The sequence below is a fragment of the Peromyscus maniculatus genome, chromosome 14 (assembly GCF_049852395.1).
Source record: "Peromyscus maniculatus bairdii isolate BWxNUB_F1_BW_parent chromosome 14, HU_Pman_BW_mat_3.1, whole genome shotgun sequence".
Taxonomy (NCBI): domain Eukaryota; kingdom Metazoa; phylum Chordata; class Mammalia; order Rodentia; family Cricetidae; genus Peromyscus; species Peromyscus maniculatus.
This window is the reverse complement of record NC_134865.1, coordinates 26,278,246-26,285,400: the sequence shown is the minus strand read 5'-3', so window position 1 is coordinate 26,285,400 and position 7,155 is coordinate 26,278,246. Positions and strand designations below refer to the sequence as shown.

At 41.3% G+C, this 7,155-nt stretch overlaps 1 protein-coding gene across 5 annotated transcripts in view; it reads left to right on the top strand.

Moving 5' to 3' along the window:
• The first annotated feature begins 229 nt into the window (after positions 1 to 229).
• Pnpla8 (patatin like domain 8, phospholipase A2) overlaps positions 230 to 7,155 on the top strand; it is a 61,424-nt gene continuing 54,498 nt past the window's right edge. For 3 of the 5 annotated variants that reach the window (XM_076550732.1, XM_016007820.3, XM_006989477.4), the window contains exon 1: positions 230 to 413. The gene's annotated coding sequence lies outside the window, so the exon portion shown is untranslated. Of the gene's footprint in view, positions 414 to 4,472; positions 4,596 to 7,155 lie in introns of all 5 variants that reach the window. The other 2 variants (XM_076550730.1, XM_006989480.4) reach the window with 2 other exon arrangements.

The window sequence follows — 7,155 nt, the reverse complement described above, 5'->3', positions numbered from 1 at the left end:
AGGGACTCAGCTCTGAGATGCAGCACTGAGCTTAAAAGCCATGGACCTCCCCACAACCCCGAGAGTGGACCATAAAAGCACAGTCAGCCCTCCCCGCCGCCGAGCCTCTCCCAGCTAAACTGCACCCAGTTGCAACACGGCTCCTGTGCCCTCCCTCCCACAGCCACGCCCTACTGCGCACGCCTAGCAGCAGGCCGACCACCCGACCCAGGGATTGCGTCATTTCCGCTAGGGGGCGTGGCGTGGCGTGGCGGAGGGCGGGGCGCGGCGGGGCCGTGGGTGGCGCTCGCCCGGCGGTCGTCTGTTTGGGTTCCGGGCGCCGCAGCTGCGCGGAGGCTTGGCCAGCTGACGCGGACGTCAGCGTCGGCCGGAGGCGAGTGGCGGCCGCGGCGCCCGTGACCGACTGTGTCCCGGTGAGTGGCCGAGGGCCGGCGGGGTGGCTGGTGGCTTCCGCGGCGCCGACGCCCCGCCGGGCTCTCCCGAGGGCGTTGCTGGCCGGGCGTGCTCCTCCCCCCCTCCCCGGTCCCGGGTGGCGCTGGGCCCGGTCGCCCCGGGGCCGCAGGCGGGGTCGCCGGGGTGTTTGGGTTGGTTGTGTCCCGCCCCCGCCGGTGGTCCCGCCCGGCTACTCGGCCGGGGTTGCGTGCAGGGTCCTGGACAGGGTGCTGCTCTCTGGCAGTTCACTGGAGACTTCTTGACGGTTTCTGTGTTCCAGATCTCTCGTCCTTGACGCGGCAGCGTGCACCTTGTGTTTTGGGGAGCTGAATTATTTTTCACTCCTCGGCGATTTATTTTTCTCTTCGTTTGCTATGGTCGTATCCCAGACCGCTGTTGCTTAAGCAGAATCAGATGTGCGTGCCTTTTAAAAGATTAAGAAACATGTCTGAGTCATCAGGTTGCAGTACCTCCTGTCCTCTTGTCCCTGTCATTTCTGTCATGATGCTGGGGGTGGGGGGACCTGTTTCCACGCCCAGCACAGTAATAATTTTAAAGAAAAGTGGTGACACTTCAAGGAATATCTTAGCGATAGATGTTGACATAAGCGACAGTCATAGAATACGTTTAAAAATACCATTTTTATTTCCAAGAACAGTTGTATTCTGGTGCTGAATTCCTGATTGTAAGAAATATATTTTAGGCAGTCAAGATGGTGCATTACCACAACGAAATATAAACAATGTTAAAATGTGAAGGCTTTTATAAAAGTGTATTAGACTGAACTGAAACTTATGTTTTCGTGATGCAGCTAATTGTATCAAATCCCGTGTTGTTATTTTGTGAAACTGGGTGTGCATATTAGCTGTACCGTCAATATAATGATGTCACTTCAAAGTTTTTGCTAATCCTTCTATTTTTTTTTATTTTTTTTCTATTTCTACATCTCATTTTAAAATCTTGTTAGCAGTGGCCCTCCTCGTTAATGATGTTGGATTAAAGAAAGGGTCGGTTTCACTAATTTATATTAATAGGTATTCATATGCAAAATTGATACAAGAACAGCCTGTACTTGGAGTTGTTTTCCTCAGCCAGCAAAGACGGGATTTGTTGCTTCATTTGGGGAACATACCTTTGTGAAAAGGTCAGAGCTAGACTCTTGTTTCATCTCAGTTCCAACTCTTTACTCCACATTGCATGTATTGTATTCTGTTCAGTACCCATTGCTTTAAGAAGTTACTGCTGAATTTTATAGACATCTTTTCTTCAGTGCTTTCTGATTTGCTTGTGGGCATTTTCTTCCTGTTCCTAACTTTGGATGCCACTCAAAGCACTATCCACATTGTTCTCCCCAAACCAAGAGTTTAACTTTTGAAATTAAAGTTGTACTAATAGGCCCATGGATATCCTGAAATGTCAAAAATATAGGATGTGTTTGTAGCTAAGCATTTTTCAAAAGTAAAGAGCTTGAAGAGCTCATTTTGGTGAGGTCCTGTTCATCCAAATACTGCAGGCCATCCTTTGGTAAACCCTTTTGACCTTATGGTTCAGTTGTCACTGTGCTGATTATTTCCTACATAAATGCAGTCTCTGTGCATTTCTCTTTCAGTGCCCTATCATTACTTAATTCTGAAATCCAAACGTGGCATTTTTTCCTCTGTGTCTGATTTGAAAACGTGGAGGTCTCTTGACAGCTTCTCTTTATCCCACTGATGCCTGTCACCAAGTCTTGTTTTTCTTTCTAAAAAATATTTATTTTTATCTTTAATTATGTGTATATGTATGTGTCTGTTTGTAGTAGTGCAAACTTGAGTGCAAGTTTCTTCAGATAATAAAAGAAAGTGTTGGATCTTTTGGGCTGTGCAGACAGTTGTGAGCTGGAAGCTACTGTAGCAGCCTGATGTGGGTTCTGAGAATGGAAGTCTAGTCCTCTGGAAGAAGAGCACACACTCTTAACCACAGAGCCACCTTTCCAGCCCTAATCTTTACTTTATACATCTTTTCTTTCTCCTCGCTTCAGAATGGCTCGCAGTATACCCCATTTCTGCATTCTTGCTCCATAACTGTGTTCAGACCCTTGTTGCCTTTTTGGCTGCATCATCACAGTTATCAAGTGCCTATTTATATATGTATATCTTTTGGGGTTTTTTGGTGGTGGTGGGGTGTTGAAACAGGATTTCTGTGTAACCACTCTGCTTGTCCTGGAATTCACTCTGTAGACCAGGCTGGCCTCGAACTCAGAGAGATCTGTTTGCCTCCCAGGTGCTGGGATTAAAGGCGTGTGCCACCACCGCCCGGCTATATATGTATATTTATTCCATCCACAATTGGAAGCATTTCCTTAGTCCCTTACTGTCTTTGGTTAAAACTCCACTCCTTTCCCCAATAGAGCTGTCTCCCTTTCTGCTTACACCTTCACTGTGTTGATAACTAGCTCTGTTCTTTCTTGCTCTTGTTCCAGTTTATAGCACTCCTCACTTTTTCTTTCTTCTCTCTACTTCTGCTATGTCTTTCGTTGTGCTTGAATTTCCTCTGGAAACATTTTCTAGTGCAGACATTTGTTCAGTAGTAGTGAAGCTTGTTGCACATTTCTGTGTTAAGTAATTATTGATTGATAGTTGTGGTTTCTGATAGGTATAATTAGTGTCTCATCATCTTTCATTAATACTTTCCATTTTGGAGGCTTTATATTCTATATATTGATGAAAAGTTGATAGGTATATGCATTCTTAATTAGATAATTACATCTCCAAAACTTTTAAAGCACTTTATGGTGTGTGTGTGTGTGTGTGTGTGTGTGTGTGTGTGTGTGTGAATGTGGGTGTGCAGATGTCTCAGAAATTGGATCTTTCTACAATGAGTTGTAGATATTGAACCCAGATCTTCTAGTTTGCATGGCAAATACTTTTACCAGCTGAGAGAGATCGCTGGCCCCAGATGACTGTCTTTTTGGAAAGAAGCAACGCAGGCTGCATGTATAATCATAGTCTAGATCTGCATTGGTCTCTCTTCTGCCTCAGTCTTGGATTGATCATTGTGAATCTTAATAGGCCTTCAACCACCTTCAATATAAAAAGCTCATTCTGTCACCAGAATGTTGCTTGCTTTTCTTCTGTCTAGAATTTTTTTTTTTTTAATCAAGATTTTCACAAGAATTCATTTCCTCACTTCATTCGTAAAGCCACAAAAATGCCAAAGTATCAGTTCTGGCTGTCCCATGTAATTAGTATTCTTTGTGCCCTTCCCTTTCTGCTTTAATTCATGACACTATTGTGAGCACAAACTAATTAATATGTATCTGTTTGTTAGTAGTTTGCGGTGATCTACAAAACTGTCTGAAGGTGAATAAATAAATAGGTCACCTTCTTACTGTTATGTGCCCCCTTTTTATCTTATGCAAGGTGTTTCCCTTAAATTTTCTGTATCAGGCTTTTATTTGTACTTTTTTACTGTAAAGGATATCATCATTCCCAAACTTCTCCCAATCCTTATCAGTAGGTTATAGTTACATTTGAGCGCTAGTATGTAGATAGGAGTATTCATTTACAGCATTTTAGTCTCCTTCTTTATTCTTTATTCCTGGTTGCTCTTTTTTTTTTTTCCTCTAGTATTTTTATTATTCCTGTTGTCTCTGGACATTTAGTCTTACTTAATTTCTAAATTAAGTCCTATTTCTAAAGCTTGCTTGCACATTTTCCTGCTGGCTGTGTGTGCAGATCCTCTCTCTAGGTGATAGTTCATTCCATGGCATGTTTTGTAATCTTTCTGAGTTAATGTTCATTGGTGGTTGCCCCTTGCCCAACATTTGGGAAGTGACTTTACGTGTTGGAGTTTTAGTTGTCTCTGCTGGAATTACATGTAATTAACCATCTCTGACCAGTTTTCATTTGCATAGCACTTCATCAGTCTTGTAGGTTAGCTTGTACTGGTTTTAAGCATGGCTTTTTTTCATGCTAGGTTCATGTAGTAAGTAAGTATTTTGCCAGCTGAACTATCCTCAGCCCCACAGCGTGACTTCTTATCTACATGTGCTTTATCAGGTATTTCTGAGTGGTGGAAGATGCCAACTGAACTTACCACATTCACTGCAAGTCCCCTGAACCTCACAAGAGTGAGCCAGGAAGGCAGACAGGCTTGTGTCCTTTCTATTCTTCCTCAGCACAGTGAGTGTGTTACAATGTGTAGACCTGCAATGTAGAAAGGATTTAGTTCAGACTTTCGTCCCCTCTGCATAGCTTCAGTCAGTCCTTGTTTTGCTTTTCTCAGTATAACTTTGTACTTCTTCCTTATAAGCTACATCCTGAATAAAACTGCATTGCTTGACTCTTGGAAGGTACTCTTTGTGCTTTATTGCATGTTTATTTATTTACTTACTTATTTATTTGTGTGTGAGTGTGTATGTGCGTGTGTGTTTTAACTTAATCTAGAATTCTCTCCTCATCTTTCCATGTGAGTTTCCTTTTATTTGCAATTTTAATTGTGTGTGTGCGCGCGCATGCGCGCGCATTATTCAGCATCTTGCCCTATAACCCTGGCTAGTTTCAGACTTGTGGTTTTCTTCCCCTAACTTCTTGAGTGTTGATATTACAGGCATATGCCACTATGCTTAGCACTTTTATTGTTTTAACCAACCATTTCAGCGTGCATGACGGTCAGAGGACAACTTGGGGAGTCAGTCAAACCCAGGTCATCAGGCTTTGGCAGCAAAGTGCCTTTATCTACTTAGCTATCCCCACTAACCCTCACCCATTCTTAAGAACAAAAAGTAGTGCTTGCTCTTAGAGTTTGTAATATGTAGATGAAACTAATCTAAATGCAGTTTAAAGTAACAGTGTGTACTTCATCGATAATATGAAACTAATCTAAATGCAGTTTAAAGTAACAGTGTGTACTTCATTGATAATATGAGTAGCTTACAATAACATAGTAACCCTCTTGTCTTCCTCCTGTCCCTTGTACTATCATTTCACCAATATATGAACGTTGAACCTCTACAATTAAAATCAAGCCTTTCTTTTTAGTTCATATTAATTGTGTAAAGTGATGATTTTTGTTGTGACATTCTCATGCATGCATATAACCTTTCATCACCCCACTCCATGGCTCTTGTCATATGATCTCCCCACCCTCTCTCCTCCCACCTTGTCCTGGTCCCCTTTCTTTTCCCTAATAGTTTACCTTTTACTTTTATGTCATGTCACTCTCACCCCTCAGATTCCACCGTAAGAGAAAACTTGTGATACTTTTCTGACACTGGATTATTTTGTTTAATATGATATCACCAGTTCCATGTGTTTTCCATCCAGTGACATTGACTCTGTTTTGCTTTCAGGATGAATAATACTCTATTGTGTGTCTGTATACAACATTGTACTTGAGTTGATTTCTATAACTTGGCTGTTGTAAATAATAAGACAGGATAGAAGGGAAGGTTGATGCACATGTGCTATTCAATGGACAATTTGCTGGAGTTTGTTCTTCACATTCACTATGTGAGTCCAGGGGTCATCATGGTTGGTGGCAAGTGCCTTTGCCTACTGAGCCATCTCATTGGCCCACAAACCCAGTTTTCCAAGTACATTTGCTGCAGAGGTTATCTTTATTTTATTTTTTTACATTTTATTAAATCTTTATTGAGGGCTGTAGAGATGGCTCAGAGGTTAAGAGCACTGCTTGCTCTTCCAAAGGTCCTGAATTCACATGGTGGCTCACACAACCATCTATAATGAGATCGTGTGCCTTCTTCTAAAAAATTAAATTTTTTTAAATTTATTTATTTATTATGTATACAGTGTTCTGTCTGCATGTATCCCTGCAGGCCAGAAGAGTGCACCAGATCTCATTACAGATGGTTGTGAGCCACCATGTGGTTGCTGGGAATTGAACTCAGGACCTCTGGAAGAACAGCCAGTGCTCTTAACCTGTGAGCCATCTCTCCAGCCCCCCCAAAAAATCTTTATTGACAAATAATTCACATAGTATACAATTTGCCTGTTCGTACAATTAGATAGACTTTAGTCCAGCATCCTCATAGGCCCATGACACCATCACCACTTTCTATTTTAGAACATCACTGTCTTCAATTTCATACACACATATAATGTATGGTGATTACATTCCACCTTATTTTTTTAAATGAACATAATATTTGCAATTGTAACCATTTTTTAAGTTCATAATTCAGTGGCATGAATTACATTCAAGATATTAATTACATTCATGATATTCATTAATTACACTCATGATATTAATTACATTTGTGGTATTCATTGATTACATTCGCAGTATTCATTCAATAACTATATTTATGATACGATTTATTACATTCATGATACTATGTCCTGATACTACTATCTGTTTGTGGGGCTTTTTCATTACACAAAACAGATACTCTGTACTTAGGAAATAATTGCTCTATATTCCTTTCTTCTCCATCTTGAGATAATGTCTAATCTTTCTGTCTCTATGAATTTGTATATTCTATATATTTCACATAATACAATTCTATAGTATTTGTCCTTTTTCTAATGTAAAAACATTTTGTGTACAACTGCAGGAGAAACAATACACAGTTTAAACATAAAAACAGGTTATATACCCCTTTAATCCCAGCACTTGGGAGGCAGAGGCAGGCAGATCTGAGTTTGAGGCTAGCCTGGTCTACAAAGTGAGTTCCAGGAAAGGTGCAAAGCTACACAGAGAAACCCTGTCTCGAAAAACCAA